Raw genomic sequence first — 18671 nt, forward strand, 5'->3', positions numbered from 1 at the left:
ATAAAAATAGCATGATTGTCATAGAGCAAACTAAGTGGAATCTGAGACTGCAACTAAAGTTGTGAAGTTCCTTAGTTTTAATAACATTTTTGAGTTAGAAATGGCTTTACCGTTTAAAACGCACAAATACCAATTACTGCACAACCTTGCAGGGCAAAATCTAAGGATGTCACTTTATTGTTTCCAATAGTTAATGGACTAGTAATTTAATAGCAATATTCTATCTTAAAGAGAAGTTTTCTTGGATCCCCCAAACACATGCTTTGATTCTCTTTTCCAGAATCAGACTATAGAGGTTCAATTCCTTACTGGCTATATGACCCTGTGAAAGTTGCTGAATCCATTTAGGTTTCCTTTTCCTCATCTGTAAAAGCGGAAAAATAGAAGTACCTTTCTTGTATGGTTGTTTTGAAGATGATATGTTACATACTTAGTACAGTGTCTGGAACAGGCTGAGAACTCAATATACTATCAGTAATTATTATTATTGTTAACTTATGTGTACAAATCTATTATTTTCAAAAATTTAAGCTCTTTCAGGGAAAGAATATTGCCTTCTACTCTGTTAGTTTCTCCTTCAGTACCAAATAACAGTATTATAACAATAGTCTTAAACAAGATTCAATGCTGTCAAACATATTATCTCTTTTGAAAACTACAGCAGTTCTATGAAGGCAGGTTTTAATATGCCTGTAATAAAGGGTAAAAACAGTGTGATGTTTTCCAGGAATTTGGAAATGAGTTTGCCCTCTGAGAGATCTGCTAAGAAAACAAAACAACACATAATGGACCAGAGAATAAAGAGGAAAAGTCACCTTACAGAAGCTTTGTCTTCTAGGACAGAGCAAGACTTAATGGAAGGTATTAACAGAACCATTTGCCTTTTGTAGACAGAGCACATTTGGCTGTCTTACTTCAAAGCCACCCAATATTCAAATCATCCAAATAATGACATATTCTCAAACAGGCTTCTGATTCGTTTGTCACTCCCTTAGTAGTGTGTTTCTAGAATCATTGTTCCCTGATTATGCTCAGGCTCATATAAGCAACTGGTTCCATTAACAATTTTAGGCATAAAATAATGATGCCAATTTGCTAAATTGCCATCAGGCTCTTGAGAACTTCATTGTATCAGTATGTCAAAGTCTTGGGCAATGAGCAGATTGAGTTTATCAGTTGTCTTCTGAGGTTTCCTCCTGCTGATTCCTTTGACTTGAATATGCTTTCCCTTCTAATTCCTATAATACTCATGGGATAAAATTGTGACCCAAAAAGTTCTCAATTTTTAAGAACCCACAGATAATTAATAGAACTCAAATTAGAACCCAGTTGGCTTTCAATTCTGGGTTATTTGAAGGATGAATCAAAGAAGAACAATAAAATATATCTTATTTGCTTTTCCGTGTGTAGCTTGTATATAAAGTGTAGGATTTGTGTTTTAGATACTATTCTTACACATAAGAATAGCATATTTTAGTACTAAAATATATATATTATATATATACATAAAAATATATATCACATATATGTATATTTTAGTATAACTTTTAAATACTATTCTAATGAATCTCAAATCCCTCCAACCTCCCAAATATATGCTGCTGTTGATGAAGCCAACTGGAACTGATGAAGTGACTTGCCCAAGTACACACAGCATTAATAGCAGATTGGGAATTAGAATCCAGGCTACCAGACTCTCACCTTGAACACTTTCCTTTGTACCATGATGGATCATTTCAGAGTTTTCGGATGACACTCTCAGTAAATAGAATCACTGCACTTTGAGATAATCTGGCTTATCTTGGGGGGCCATTTAGATGCACACTAGTCTAGTACAGGATATCATCGAACCATGAATACAATCGTGGAAGGGTGGACAACGAAAGCACTGCTTACAGAAGTCTACTGGAAGGTCTAGGGCAAAGGAAGCAAAGCATTAAAGGGGAATTATAAAAGGAAGGAACAATGGAAAGGAAGGTAAACAATAGACAAGAGAGCAAAAATTTGTACTAAAAATTATAATGAGGAATGGCCTACAATTATTAAGTATGATGTTCTGTCCATGCATTATCTCACATGTGCATACATAGGCAAAGAGTGCTTATTTGTTTTGATAATTACAATAGTCCTGGGGCACCTGGGCGGCTCAGTTGGTTAAGTGTCCGACTCGTGGTTTTGGCTCATGTCATGATCTCACAGTTTTGCGAGTTCAAGCCCTGCATCGGGCTCTGTGCTGGCAGCCCAGAGCCTGCTTGGGATTCTCTGTCTCCCTCTCTCTCTGCTCCTCCCCCACTCACGCTGTCTCTGTCTCTTTCCAAATAAACTTAAAAAATAGAATATTCCTATTATTATGCAAACCATTCATAAAAAGAATTGCAGGAATTGTATGCAGGAAACACAAATGATGAGACTGCTTCAGTTTGAAAAGGTTGAGTGAGACTTAAATGCCTGATTAAAATCTGCTGAATCGAGACAAAAAGCGCTAGAACTGGAGGGTACTTTTGACTAGGCAAAGGTACATTTAGGACAAAACAGGAAATCTTACTTTACAGAAGATGCACATTTAGGGGAGCTAATATTTCAAAGTGATTAAAATTGAAATAAAATTGACATAATGCCGGAACTATGCACCTCATAGGTTATTATAGGTGATTATGTGCTTTTAGTACCACGCAAGCCTTAAACTACTGCATGGGCAAAAGGGATGGCAGTCTCCCTTCCTGCTGACACACATCCCTTCCTAGCAAGCTGAGGCCAAGTTTCACAGTTCTTATCTTGGCATTTCATGTAGCCCCTGTCATGGGAGGGAACGTGTTCTATAATTTACACAGTGAATTCCTCTAAGTCAAGGACCATGTCTTAGTTCTGTATCTTAGCACAATGCCTGAAACACATGAAATCATTTTCTCAATGAAAACATTTGGGATAAATATCAGGAAGATGATTTGAATCTTAAAATAAACCTCTCGGGGCTCTTTATCTTCTTGCCCACCATTCTGGAGATGTTGCTTTTATTTCTTCATAAAAACATTGAGTTGAATGGCAATGAAGTTATACAATTTCCTACTCTTGTATCTATAAATTTATTTATAGTGGCACCAGCCATCAAAGCATTCCCTCCAATCTCAGAAGAAGAGGTGATCTTTCTGGTTATTGCCTCTGCCTTTGGCCTTATTTTTATCCCTTCCCACTGTCTCCATAATACAATAATCTCCCCCTGATCCCCGGGGGAATATGTTCCAAGACCCCCAGTGGTTTCCTGAAACTGCAGACAGTACTGAAACTTGCACATACTACTACCCCTACCCCCAATACAGAATGTGCATATGATAAAGTTTAACATAAATTAGGCACAGTCAGAGACGAACAACAATAACTAAAACTAAAATAGAGCAATTATAACATCATACTGTAATAAAAGCGGTGTGAATGTGGTCTCTCCCTCTCAAAATGTCTTCTTGTACTGTACTCACCCTTCTTCTTGTGGTGGTGTGAGATGATGAAATGCCTACCTGATGAAGCGAAGTGAGGTGAATGACAGGCTTGTGACATAAAGTTAGGCTGACTTTATGATGATGATATGTCAGGAGAAGGATCATCTGCTTCCAGACCGTAGTTGACCTCAGGTACCTGAAATGAGCAGAAGTGAAACCGTGGATAAGGGAGCATTGCTGTAGTGACCTTGATCCTTCCGTTATTTCCTCTGTCTCACGTATTTACACATGTGTTACAACCTCATCCTTCTCTATTTCTGCACTTTCCAAAGTTTCTGACTATGCCCAAAGTCTCTTATTGAAAACAAAAACATTCAAACCACAAACCTTTCCCAACACTTTGCCTGCTCTAGGTACTGCGGGCTCACCTCCTCTTTGTGACCAAGATCTTCATAAGAATATCCTGCACTAAGTTTGCTTAAATTGGAATTGATAAATGGGCTTTAGGAGGTACATGGACCTCCTTGAAATGGAGGTCCTCTTGAAATGGAGGAAATTATTTTGTGTATGCATGCATATGTGTTCTGGCAAGAAGGGCCATAGCCTTCATACATCTCCCATATCTTCTCATTTGTTTATTCGTCATCCTACTACAATTGGGCTGTTGCTTACAATCAGGCTTCTTCCCCCTCATACCACTGGAAATTTCATCACCAAGGTCACCAGTGACATACTCCTTTCAATGTTATCTTACTTGAGCTCATGTCAGCATTTTTACTCCTTTCAACGTTTTCTTGTTTTTGAAACACTACCTAGCTTTATTTTACATGTATGGTTTGGGGCACCTGGGTGTCTCAGTCAGTTGAGTGTTAGACTCTTGAGTTCGCCTCAGGTCATGATCTCACAGTTCGTGAATTTGAGCCCCGCATTGGGCTCTGCACTGACACTGTGGAGCCGGCTTGGGATTTTCTCTCTTCCTCTCTTTCTGCCCCTCTCCCCTCCAAATAAATAAATAAACATTTAAATAAAATAATAAATGCACTTTTCCCTCTTGTTTCTTCTGATACTACCACAATTCCTTCTCAATCTATTTTTCAGGTTCACATGTTTGATGCTTATTTGTAGCTGACAGTTCCTGGGTATGACCGCTGCCATTTTCCTAACTGTTGGATTCACTCACAGCCCCACCTACACCCCCTTGTGAAAGCGTGTCATCCCACAGCCCATGATAAATGAGGTGCAGGCTATGTGAAGCCAACAGAGTGACCTCAGCTGACTAGATCAGGGTTGATACATGGGTAAAAATTTAAGCCAACTGAATCTCTTTTCTGGAGAATTAAGAGATTTTAAAATCATAGTTAAAATATAGAGAGCAGAATCCATAACTCCATTATCTACTTGATAAATTTTCACATTCATGTAACAGGAAGAACATTAGCAACAACTCAGAAGCTATCGTTACATCCGTTGTCCAGTCACTATTCCTTGACACCTCTCCAAAGATAAATGCCATTTTAACTTCTAACATAATAGATTGGTTTTGTCTAGTTTTGAATTTTCTATAGCTAAATAGATTTCACTATTTCACCCATAATTATGTTTGTGAGAGTCCACGTTGTTCTGTGCAACCGAACTTCTTTAATTTTCATTGATAAGTAGTATTCCATTGTGTGATGAGTATGCCAAAATGTGTCCATTCTACTGCTGACATTTGGGTTGCTTCCAGTTTGCAGCTATCTATAAAGAACGCTTCTTTAGGTATTCTTCTACATGTTTATTTGTGCACACATATACACAGTTCAATTTTATACATATTTAGGAGTGTAATTTACAGGGCTATAGGATAAATATATGTTCCCTTTTCGCAGATATTACTGAAGAGTTTTCCATGGGGATGTATCAGTTTGCATTCCCATCGGCAACAGAGGAGTTTTGGTTGCTCCACACCATTGCCAACGGTTTATGTTGTCAGATGTTTTCATTTTAGCCATTCTTCTGTAAACTTAATAATATATAATTCTGGTTTTAAATTTCCTTCGTTACAAAATAAACTAAGCTAGTTTTCATATGTTTATAATGTTTTGCACAAGTCGTTTGCTTATTCTTCTATTGACTTGTTTATGATTTTCCTGATTTGCAGGATTCCTTAAAATATTATGGATATAAGCTCATTATGTTTTTTTAAGGTTGTTTGTTTGTTCAAATGATCTCTACACTCAACATGGGGCTTGAACTCATGACTCTGAGGCTTTTCCAACTGAGCCAGCCAGGGACCCCACATGTTTTAATTATATGTATTGCAACTATCTTGTCCCATTGGGTGGTTTGACTTTTCCCTTTCTTTATGGTGCATTAATGATGGTGCATTAATCAAGTTTTCATTTATTTTAGACATACTTGTGTCCTCTTTATGGGGCCTTTCCTTATCTAAAAGTCATGAAAATATTCTCCTATGAAAACTTCTAAAAATACAACTACTTTAAAATTTTTAATCTTGGCAAACAGACACATGGAAAGATGCCCAATATCACTAATCATCAGGGAGATGCAAGTCAAAACCACAATGAGATATCACTTTAGACCTGTCAGAATGGCTAAATTCAAAAACACAGGAAATAACAAGTGTTGTCAAGAATGTGAAGAAAAAGGAACACTTGTGCACTGTTGGTGGGAATGTAAATTTGTGAAACCACTGTGCAAAACAGTATGGAGCTTCCTCACAAAATTAAAAATAGAACTACAATATGATCCAGGAATTCCACTACTGGGCATTTACCCAAAGAAAATGAAAACACTAATTCGAAAAGATATGCACCCTTGTGTTTATTGCAGCATTATTTACATCAGCTAAGATATGGAAGCAACCCACGCCTATTGATAGAAGAATGGATAAAGAAGATGTGATACACACACACACACACACACACACACACACACACACAGGAATATTATTCAGTCACAAAGAAGAATGAGCTCTTGCCATTTGCAACAATACGGATGGATCTACAGGGTATTATGCTAAGTGAAATAAGTCAGACTGAGAAACACAAATACCATAATATTTCACTCATAACTGGAATCTAAAAAAAAAATAAAACAAATAAGCAAAAAAACACAAAGCAGAAACAGACCCTTAAGTACAAAGAGCAAACCGATGATTGCTGGGGAGGAATGTGGGAGACAGGAAAAATGAGTGAAGGGGAGTGGGTGATACAGACTTCCAGATATGGAATGAATAAGTCACAGGGATAAAAGGTACAGCATAAGTAGAGGTGCCTGGGTGACTGAGTTGGTTAAGCGTGGGACTCTTGATTTCAGCTCAGGTCATGAGCTCATGGTTTGTGAGTGCAAGCCCTCCTTTGGGCTCTGCACTGTCAGTGCAGAGACTGCTTGGGATTCTTTCTCCCTCTCTCTCTGCCCCTCCCCACTCACATTTTTTTCCTCTCTCTCAAAATAAATACCCTTAAAAATTATTTTTAAAAAAGTTACAGCATGGGGAATATAGTCAGTGATATTATAATAACACTGTATAGGGACAGACGGTAGCTGCACTTGTGAGCACAGCACAACCAAAAGGTAAGTTGAATCACTATGTTGTACAACTGAAACTGATGTAACATGGTGTACCAACTATACTGAAACTTTTTAAAAAATTGGATTTTCAATCAACCTGGGGCTCCCTTTTGTATGTAATATGAGATAGGGGTCATTTCATTTTTTCCACATAGCTATCAAATTGACCCAGCACCATTTATTCCAAAAACCATCATTTCTCTATGGTCTGTTATGCCACCTTTGTCATAAACAAGTGCCTTTATGTGTGAGGGATTGTTTCTGGACTTGTTCTTTCTTGTTTCATTTGTCTATTTCAAACCCTGGTGCTAACACCACAGTGTCTAATTTACTATAAACTTACAATAACACTAACATCTGGTAATGTGATTCCATCATCTTTATTTTTCTTTATTATTTTCTTGCCTATTTTTGTGCTTTGCATTTGTGTAAATAATTTAGAATGAGCGTCAAATTCCATAAGAATACTACTGGAGGTTTTATGAGGAAAGCATTGAAGCTATACATGAATTTTGGGAGGATTAGCATCTTGACAACAATGAGTCTTCAAACCCATGAATGTGATTTGTCTCTCCATTTTCATTTGTACATTTTTCTCTCAATAATGTTTCAGAGTTTTCTGTGTAGAGGTTTTTCTAATTATGTATTGGACTCATTCCTAGTTATTTGGTACTTTTGATGCTACCATAAATGCCATTATTTCAAAATTATTATTCTCTAATTACCTGTTGTTATTATACAGAAATTCAATAGATTTTTCTTATATATATTGATATCATATCTTAAGACCTTGCCAAATTCACTTATTAAATTTAACACTTATCTGTAGATCTCTTTGGATTTTCTACGTATGTATTCATGTTTTCTTTTTTTAATAGGAAATTTATTGTCAAATTGGTTTCCATACAACACCCAGTGTTCATCCCAAAAGGTGCCCTTCTTAACACCCATCCCCCACCCTCCCCTCCCTCCCACCCCCCATCAACCCTCAGTTTGTTCTCAGTTTTTAAGACTCTCTTATGCTTTGGCTCTCTCCCTCTCTAACCTCTTTTTGTTTTCTTCCCCTCCCCCATAGACTTCTGTTAAGTTTCTCAGGATCCACAAAAGAGTGAAAACATATGGTATCTGTCTTTGTATGACTTATTTCATTTAACATAACACTCTCCAGTTCCATCCATGTTGCTACAAAGGGCCATATTTCATTCTTTCTCATTGCCACATAGTATTCCATTGTGTATATAAACCACAATTTCTTTATCCATTCATCAGTTGATGGACACTTAGGCTCCTTCCATAATTTGGCTATTGTTGAGAGTGGTGCTATAAACATTGGGGTACAAGTGCCCCTATGCATCAGCACTCCTGTATCCCTTGGGTAAATTCCTAGCTGTGCTATTGCTGGGTCATAGGGTAGGTCTATTTTTAATTTTTTGAGGATACTCCACACTGTTTTCCAGAGCAGCTGCACCAGTTTGCATTCCCACCAACAGTGCAAGAGGTTTCCTGTTTCTCCACAACCTCTCCAGCATCTATAGTCTCCTGATTTGTTCATTTTAGCCACTCTGGCTCGTGTAAGGTGATATCTGAGTGTGGTTTTGATTTGTATTTCCCTGATGAGGAGCAATGTTGAGCATCTTTTCATGTGCCTGTTGGGTATCTGAATATCTTCTTTAGAGAAGTGTCTATTCATGTTTTCTGCCCATTTCTTCACTGGATTGTTTTTCGGGTGTGGAGTTTGGTGAGCTCTTTATAGATTTTGGATACTAGCCCTTTGTCCGATATGTCATTTGCAAATATCTTTTCCCATTCCGTGGGTTGCATTTAGTTTTGTTGGTTGTTTCCTTTGCTGTGCAGAAGCTTTTTATCTTCATGAGGTCCCAATAGTTCATTTTTGCTTTTAATTCCCTTGCCTTTGGGGATGTGTCAAGTAAGAAATTGCTGCAGCTGAGGTCAGAGAGGTTGTTTCCTGCTTTCTCCTCTAGGGTTTTGATGGTTTCCTGTCTCACATTTAGGTCCTTTATCCATTTTGAGTTTGTTTTTGTGAATGGTGTAAGACAGTGGTCTACTTTCATTCTTCTGCATGTTGCTGTCCAGTTCTCCCAGTACCGTTTGTTAAAGAGACTGTCTTTTTTCCATTGGATATTCTTTCCTGCTTTGTCAAAGATTAGTTGGCCATACTCTTGTGGGTCTAGTTCTGGGGTTTCTATTCTATTCCATTGGTCTATGTGTCTGTTTTTGTGCCAATACCATGCTGTCTTGATGATGACAGCTTTGTAGTAGAGGCTAAAGTCTGGGATTGTGATGCCTCCTGCTTTGGTCTTCTTCTTCAAAACTACTTTGGCTATTCGGGGCCTTTTGTGGTTCCATACAAATTTTAGGATTGCTTGTTCTAGCTTTGAGAAGAATGCTGGTGCAATTTTGATTGGGATTGCATTGAATGTGTAGATAGCTTTGGGTAGTATTGACATTTTAACAATATTTATGCTTCCAATCCATGAGCACAGAATTTTTTTCTATTTCTTTGTATCTTCTTCAATTTCCTTCATAAGCTTTCTATAGTTTTCAGCATACAGATCTTTTACATCTTTGGTTAGGTTTATTCCTAGGTATTTTATGCTTCTTGGTGCAATTGTGAATGGGATCAGTTTCTTTATTTGTCTTTCTGTTGCTTCATTATTAGTGTATAAGAATGCAACTGATTTCTGTACATTGATTTTGTATCCTGCGACTTTGCTTAATTCATGTATCAGTTCTAGCAGACTTTTGGTGGAGTCTATTGGATTTTCGATGTATAATATCATGTCATCTGCAAAAAGTGAAAGCTTAACTTCATCTTTGCCAATTTTGATGCCTTTGATTTCCTTTTGTTGTCTGATTGCTGATGCTAGAACTTCCAACACTATGTGAAACAACAGCGGTGAGAGTTGGCATCCCTGTCGTGTTCCTGATCTCAGGGAAAAAGCTCTCAGTTTTTCCCCATTGAGGATGATACTGGCTGTGGGCTTTTCATAAATGGCTTTTATGATCTTTAAGTATGTTACTTCTATCCCGACTTTCTTGAGGGTTTTCATTAAGAAAGGATGCTGGATTTTGTCAAAGGCCTTTTCTGCATCGATTGACAGGATCATATGGTTCTTCTCTTTTCTTTTATTAATGTGATGTATCACGTTGATTGATTTGCAAATGTTGAACCAGCCCTGCATCCCAGGAATGAATCCACTTGATCATGGTGAGTAATTCTTTTTATATGCTGTTGAATTTGATTTGCTAGTATCTTGTTGAGAATTTTTGCATCCATATTCATCAGGGATATTGGCCTGTAGTTCTCTTTTTTTACTGGGTCTCTGTCTGGTTTAGGAATCAAAGTAATGCTGGCTTCATAGAATGAGTCTGGAAGTTTTCCTTCCCTTTCTATTTCTTGGAATAGCTTGAGAAGGATAGGTATTATCTCTGCTTTAAATGTCTGGAAGAATACCCCAGAGAAACCATCTGGTCCTGGACTCTTATTTGTTGGGAGATTTTTGATAACTGATTCAATTTCTTCATTGGTTATGGGTCTGTTCAAGCTTTCTATTTCCTTCTGATTGAGTTTTGGGATTGTGTGGGTGTTTAGGAATTTGTCCATTTCTTCCAGGTTGTCCAGTTTGTTGGCATATAATTTTTCATAGTATTCCCTGATAATTGTTTGTATCTCTGAGGGATTAGTTGTAATAATTCCATTTTCATTCATGATTTTATCTATTTGGGTCATCTCCCTTTTCTTTTTGAGGAGCCTGGCTAGAGGTTTATCAATTTTGTTTATTTTTTCAAAAAACCAACTCTTGGTTTCATTGATATGCTCTACCGTTTTTTAGATTCTATATTGTTTATTTATGCTCTGATCTTTATTATTTCTCTTCTCTGCTGGGTTTGGGGTGTCTTTGCTGTTCTGATTCTATTTCCTTTAGGTGTGCTGTTAGATTTTGTATTTGGGATTTTTCTTGTTTCTTGAGATAGGCCTGGATTGCAATGTATTTTCCTCTCAGGACTGCCTTCACTGCATCCCAAAGCGTTTGGATTGTTGTATTTTCATTTTCGTTTGTTTCCATATATTTTTAAATTTCTTCTCTAATTGACTGGTTGACCCATTCATTCTTTACTAAGGTGTTCTTTAACCTCCATGCTTTTGGAGGTTTTCCAGACATTTTCCTGTGGTTGATTTCAAGCTTCATAGCATTGTGGTCTGAAAGTATGCATGGTATGATCTCAAGTCTTGTATACTTATGAAGAGCTGTTTTGTGACCCAGTATGTGACCTATCTTGGAAAATGTCCCATGTGCACTCAAGAAGAAAGTATATTCTGTTGCTTTGGGATGCAGAGTTCTAAATATATCTGTCAAGTCCATCTGATCCAATGTGTCATTCAAGGGCCCTTGTTTCTTTATTGATCCTGTGTCTAGATGATCTATCCATTGTTGTAAGTGGAGTATTAAAGTCCTCTGGAATTACCACATTCTTATCAATAAGGTTGCTTATGTTTGTGATTAATCGTTTTATATAATTGGGGGCCCCCGTATTCGGCGCGTAGACATTTATAATTGTTAGCTCTTCCTGATGGATAGACCCTGTGATTATTATATAATGCCCTTCCTCATCTCTTGTTACAACCTTTAATTTAAAGTCTACTTTGTCTGATATAAGTATGGCTATTCCAGCTTTCTTTTGACTTCCAGTAGCATGATAGCTAGTTCTCCATCCCCTCACTTTCAATCTGAAGGTGTCCTCAGGTCTAAAACGAGTCTCTTGTAGACAGCAAATAGATGGGTCTTGTTTTTTTATCCATTCTGATACCTTATGTCTTTTGGTTGGAGCATTTAGTCCATTTACATTCAGTGTTATTATAGAAAGATATGGGTTTAGAGTCATTGTGATGTCTGTAGGTTTCATGCTTGTAGTGATGTCTCTGGTACCTTGTCTCACAGGATCCCCCTTAGGATCTCTTGTAGGGCTGGTTTAGTGGTGACGAATTCCTTCAGTTTTTGTTTGGGAAGACCTTTATCTCTCCTTCTATTCTAAATGACAGACTTGCTGGATAAAGGATTCTTGGCTGCATATTTTTTTTTCTGTTCATCACATTGAAGATTTCCTGCCATTCCTTTCTGGCCTGCCAAGTTTCAGTAGATAAACCCGTCACTAGTCTTATAGATATCCCTTTATATGTAGAGCATGTTTCTCCCTAGCTGCTTTCATAATTTTCTCTTTATCCTTGTATTTTGCCAGTTTCACTATGATATGTCGTGCAGAAGATCGATTCAAGTTACGTCTGAAGGGAGTTCTCTGTGCCTCTTGGATTTCAATGCCTTTTTCCTTCCCCAGTTCAGGGAAGTTCTCAGCTATGATTTCTTCAAGTACACCTTCAGCACCTTTCCCTCTCTCTTCCTTGTCTGGAATCCCAATTATGCATATGATATTACATTTAATTGTGTCACTTAGTTCTCTAATTCTCCCCTCATACTCCTGGAATTTTTTTATCTCTCTTTTTCTCAGCTTCCTCTTTTTCCATAATTTTATCTTCTAATTCACCAATTCTCTCCTCTGACTCTTGAATCCGAGCTGTGGTCGCCTCCATTTTATTTTGCACCTCATTTATAGCATTTTTTAGCTCCTCCTGACTGTTTCTTAATCCCTTGATCTCTGTAGCAATAGATTCTCTGCTGTCCTCTATACTTTTTTTAAGCCCAGTGATTAATTTTATGACTATTATTTTAAATTCATTTTCTGTTACGTTGCTTAAATCGTTTTTGATCAGTTCATTAGCTGTCGCTACTTCCTGGAGTTTCTCTTGAGGAGAATTCTTCCGTTTCATCATTTTGGATAGTCCCTGGAGTGGCGGGGAACTGCAGGGCTCTTCCTCTGTGTGTCTGGAGTAACTTGCGTTGGTGGGCAGGGCCGCAGTCAGACCTGATGTCTGCCCCCGGCCCACCGCTGGGGCCACAGTCAGACTGGTGTGTACCTTATCGTCCCCTCTCCCAGGGGCAGGACTCACTGTGGAGTGGTGTGGCCCCTGTCTGGGCTACTGGCACACTGCCAGGCTTGTGGTGCTGCTTCGATGGGATCTGGCGTGTTAGCTGGGGTGGATCCACAAGGTGCACAGGGGCGGGAAGGGCAGGCTCAGCTCACTTTGCCTTCAGTGGTCCGCTTCAGGAGGGGCCCTGTGGCACCAGGAGGGAGGCAGACCTGTCGGAGGGATGGATCTGCAGAAGCACAGCGTTGGGTGTTTGCACGGTGCAAGCAAGTTCCATGATGGGAACTGGTTCCCTTTGGGATTTTGGCTGGGGGATGGGTGAGGGAGATGGCACTTCCCAGCACCTTTGTTCCCTGCCAAGCTGAGCTCTGTCCTCTGGGGCTCAACAACTCTCCCTCCCGCTCTCCGAGCAGAGCTGTTGACTGATAACATTCCAGATGTTAAATCCTGCTGGCTGTCAGAACACATTCCGTCTGGCCCCTCCGCTTTTGCAAGCCAGACTCGGGGGCTCTGCCTTGCTGGGCAGGCTGCCCCTCCACCACCCTGGCTCCTTCCTGCCAGTTCGTGTAGCGCACACCGCCTCTCCGCCCTTCCTACCCTCTTCCGTGGGCCTCTCGTCTACGCTTGGCTCCAGAGAATCCGTTCTGCTAGTCTTCTGGCGGTTTTCTGGGTTATTTAAGCAGATGTGGGCGGAATCTAAGTGATCAGCAGGATGCAGTGAGCCCAGCGTCCTCCTATGCTGCCATCTTCCTCTCCAAATCCTGTATTCATGTTTTCCGCAAATAATGTTAATTTTATTTCTTCCCATTTCAGTCTCTTATAGCTTTAATATTTCCATACCTTGCTGTGCTGACTAGGAACTCCAGCACAATTTTAAACACAGGCACTTATGGCTGATTTTCTTGCATCATTCCTGATCTCAAGAGGAAAACTTTTAATATTTAACAATTAAGTGTGATGTTTGACATAAGTTTCTGTAAATATCCCTTGTTAGGTTATGGTAGTTCCCTTATATTCACATTTTGCCAATGGGGATTAATAGATACTGGTTTCTACTGATTGCACTTTTTATACGTTTTTTTGAGATACATTTTTTCTTCATTCTGTTTATGTGGGAAGTGACTAATTAATTTTGAATGTTAAACCAATCTTATATTCCTGTAATGGATCCAAAACTTCATGATATATTACCCCTTTTATGAATCACTAGATTCAGTTTTGTAATCTTTTGTGTGTCTACACAAGAAAGGTGGGTCCATGTTTTGCTTCTTGTGATATCATTTTCACATTGTAGTAGTCAAGTTAAAGTGGCCTAAAACAAAGTGGGTAGTATTCCCTTTTTCTCTTTTAAGAGTTTGTGTAATATTATAGGTTTTAATTTTATCCTTGAATGTTTAATAGAATTCACTAGTGAAATTCTATGGCCCTAGAATTGTTTTCATAAGAAGGCTTTAAATTCTGGATCCGATTTCTTCATTTTAGGTGTATTCTATTCAGAACATCTATTTATTCTTGTGTTGGCTTCTTTAAATGGTGTTTTCCCAGGAATTTGTCTCCTTCATTTACATTTACCAATTTTAGGTTTAATCTAGGACAGTGGCTTTAAGGAAAAATGGAAAACGAAGACAAGGAGCCATGTAAAGTGATGCTATATAATGGGTTATGATGCTGACCATCACTTTGAAACAATAGGCACAGAAAAACTGTTCAACAAGCTTGTTCATTTATGCAGGACATTTCTAAAAATGTTTCAAGGAGAAAATGCAGTTTAAAGTAGTGTGTGGAAGGGGAGAAGGAAAATAGTTTATCTGTTAAGACCCTCCAAATTCCCCCTGCTCATGGGTTTTATATGGAGAGGTACATGCACTTCGAAATTACATCATCTGACCCCTGTGTAGTAAACCAAATCATCTGTTGAAAAGCACATTTCATCCAGTGTATGGAAGTGGAAAGTGTTTCAGCAAAGGCAGCACACTCCAACCCAGAGGGACACAAAAAGATGTCATGGAGAGTTTCTGCTAAACACTTTAATTTATTGTGATAATATCTCTATTTTAATTAAGAGTATTTTGTTCATTTAAATTTAATGTAATTACTAATGTATTTGGGTTTATTTGCCTTCTTATTATTGGCTTTCCAATGATAAAAATAATTACTATGAATTAATAATTTATTGTTTCATTCTACCCTTATATTCTTGCTTGTTATAAATCTTTTCCTATTCTTTTAGTGGTACCCTGGAAATTACAGTATGCATCCTTAACTTATTTAAGTGTAATCTAAATTAGTATTTTTACCACTTTTTGGACAATGAATGATTCTTAGAACACTTTAAATCAGTTCATCTCTTTCTCTTGTGCTAATTTTTGGTGTATATTTTAATTATATACACATTAATTATATATAATACACTATATATGATGTATATAACATATAGAACATACATATAACATCATATATATCATACAATCAACATTCATTTATATTTACTCACACATTTACTCTTATCTTTGCTCTTCATTATTTCTTGCTTTTCAACACTTGCATCTAAGATTATTTTTTTTCTATTTGAAGAACTCACTTTAATATTTTTTTTAGTGCAGATCTGCTAATAAACTCTCTTAGTTTTATTAGTCTGACAATGTCTTTAATTTGTTTTTGTTCATGAAGGATGCTTTCCCAAGGTATAGAACTCTGAGTTGAAAGTTATTTTCTTTAGGGGCACCTGGGTGGCTCACTTGGTTAAGCATCCAACTTCAGCTCAGGTCATGATATCATGGTTCGTGAGTTTGAACCCCGCAATAAGCTCTGTGCTGATGGCTTGGATTCTGTGTTTCCCTCTCTCTCTGACCCTCTCCCACTCACCTCTGTCTCTCTCTCTCTTAAAAATAAACATTAAAAAAGTTATTTTCTTTAGTAAATGTGAAGGTAACTTTCATCATTTCTGTTGAACATTGCTATTCTTTTAAAAAATATTTTAAAAAATTCCATTATTTACTTTGAATTTTTTCATTTTACTTTATTTCAATTTATTTTACTGCTTTTTCAGTTTACTTGAATGAAAACCTAAATATTTATTTTATATAGGCAATACATTTATATATTTATACACTTACCAAGAAAAGGGAATAGGGAAATCATAATCAATATAACAAAATACAGGACAAGGAAAAAAGAAAACAAATCAGTATGCAAAAACAAAAAAACCGTGTGTATCTACCTCTATATCTATTTATTTATCCATCTATTTGTCTATGTATCTATCAGTCATCTATATCAATAATTGCCTTTAGGAACCCTTTTGCACTGTTAGTGGGAATGCAAACTGGTGCAGACTCTGGAAAAAAATGGAGGTTCATCAAAAAATTAAAAACAGAACTACCCTATGACAAAGCAATTGCACTACTAGGTATTTATCCAAAGGATACAAAAATGCTGATTTGAAGGGGAATAAGCACTCCAATGTTTATAGCAATGCTATCAACAATAGCCAAATTATGGAAAAAGCCCAAATATCCATCAACTGATGAATGGATAAAGATGCGGTATATTTACATATATATATACATATATGTATATATACATATATGTATATATACATATATATATAATGTATGTATATATATATGTATATGTATGCATATGTACATATACATATGTATATATGTATATGTATGCATATGTACATATACATATGTATATATGTATATATATGTATATATACATATATATATACATATTGTATATATACATATATGTATATATACATATATATATAATGGGATACTACTCAGCGATCAAAAAGAATGAAATCTTGCCATCTGTAGCAATGTAGATGGAACTAGAGTGTATTATGGTAAGTGAAATAAGTCAGAGAAAGACAAGTATATGATTTTACTCATATGTGGAATTTAAGAAATAAAACAGATGACCATGGGGGAAAGGGAAGTAAAAATAAGATAAAAACAGAGAGGGAAGCAAACCATAAGAGACTTAAATACAGAGAACAAACTGAGGGTTTATGGAGGGGAGGAGGTAGGGAGATGGGCTAAATGGGTGATGGACATTAAGGAAGGCAGTTGTTGGGAGTGAGCACTGGGTGTTATATGTAAGTGATGAATCAATCACTGGGTTCTATTGAGACCAATACTACACTGTATGTTAACTAATTTGAATTTAAATAAATGAATTTAAAAAATTGCCCTTTAGGGGACTCAATGACTCACAGTGAATTTCAAAAAATAAAATTAGATACATGATAACGAAAAGAAACAATTAAATCCAAAAAGTGAAAATGACTGACAATTTAGAAATAAGAACACATATATCAAGAGAATAGTAACAATAAAATCAGATGTCACCATGTTAATATGAAGCCAACTAGAATTTAGAATATATGTGAGGAGAAAAGAGAGATACTTCATATTGATAAATGATCTATCAGGTCAGTATACTAGTTATGATTTCTATATATCTCAAAAAATCTTCAAAGTATAGAAAGGAAGAAATGATAGGAATACAAAAATAAATTTATGAATACACACTCAAAATACAAGCCAGGATATAGAGTATTTGAATATTTTAACTAACGACCTTCTTTAAAAAAATATATAAACTGTATGCTCAACAGAAAAACAAATATTCTTGTCAAACACTTGATGCTTGATACATTGACACAACTTTTCCACATAATTTGGCCACAAATGACATTGCAACTTTTTTGTGCCTAAATAGAAATCAGGACACATTTGTGAATCATGAAACAATAAAATTAGAAATGGAGAACTAAAACCAATGTACAAACTAGGGATCTTGTTTCAAGTCCACATTTTCATTTCTAAATAAGTATTGTGTTAAGGAAATAAACAGACTATATAGAAGAAAGCAACAATGAAAACATAACCCATCAAAACCTGAGAGGGAAATGTCCACTTGCCTGACTGCTCTCACTGGTGCACACCAACCAGGTTACCCTTTTGGATGACCCATGAACCCCTCCTATTTCTGGCATCTACCCCTTTTGGCCTTGGAGTAGCACAGGACTTAGTCTCTCCTTATTCTGGAATTGGGCTCATGCCTACAATTTAGGTTACATTGGATGTTATTTTCTTTATTCAACTTAAAGATGACTTCCATGATTTCTGTTGAACATTGCAGTTATCATTCTTATTGCTAATCTTTTGGATACAATATGACTGCATTTCCCAGCTGTTTTTAAGATTTTATCTTCATCTTTTTCTTTTGGGCAGTTTTACCATGATCCCCTTTAATGTGGTCTTCTAAATGTTTATCTTGTTCAGGGTTTTTTGTACTTGTGAATGTGTAGTTTGATATCTTTTAGCAGTTTGGGAAGTTTTTCAGTCATTATTTCTTCAAATAGTACTTGTACTTCATCTCTCTCTAATCTTTCTGTGATGCCAGTTATATGAATGATTTTTTTTCACCGTCTCTTATGTATTTTAAGCTCTTTCTTGTTTTCCACACTTTTGTTCTCCATGTTTCAGTCTATATGTTTTCTTATTGCTGTCTTCAACTTTAATTATCTCTTTAGCTGCACTGTATCTATTAAACCCATCCGTGGAGATGTAATTTCAGTTACTGTAGTTTTTTAGTTGTAAATGTTCTATTCTAGTATTCTTCATGTTTGCAGTTCTCTGCCA

At 36.9% G+C, this 18671-nt stretch overlaps 1 long non-coding RNA gene across 2 annotated transcripts in view; it reads right to left on the reverse strand.

The window, feature by feature from the left end:
* The window catches only part of LOC145714541 (uncharacterized), a 399456-nt gene that overhangs the window by 155504 nt on the left and 225281 nt on the right, over nucleotides 1-18671 (reverse strand). The window contains exons 2-3 of one of the 2 annotated variants that reach the window (XR_014136880.1): nucleotides 3513-3630; nucleotides 1670-1914 (exon numbers count right to left, since the gene is read on the reverse strand). This is a non-coding gene — a long non-coding RNA (uncharacterized LOC145714541). Of the gene's footprint in view, nucleotides 1-1669; nucleotides 1915-3512; nucleotides 3631-18671 lie in introns of those variants that run through there. The other variant, XR_014136879.1, reaches the window with a different exon arrangement.

Source organism: Panthera onca, chromosome X (genome assembly GCF_046562875.1).
Source record: "Panthera onca isolate mPanOnc1 chromosome X, mPanOnc1 haplotype 2, whole genome shotgun sequence".
In the NCBI taxonomy this organism is placed as follows: Eukaryota; Metazoa; Chordata; class Mammalia; order Carnivora; family Felidae; genus Panthera; species Panthera onca.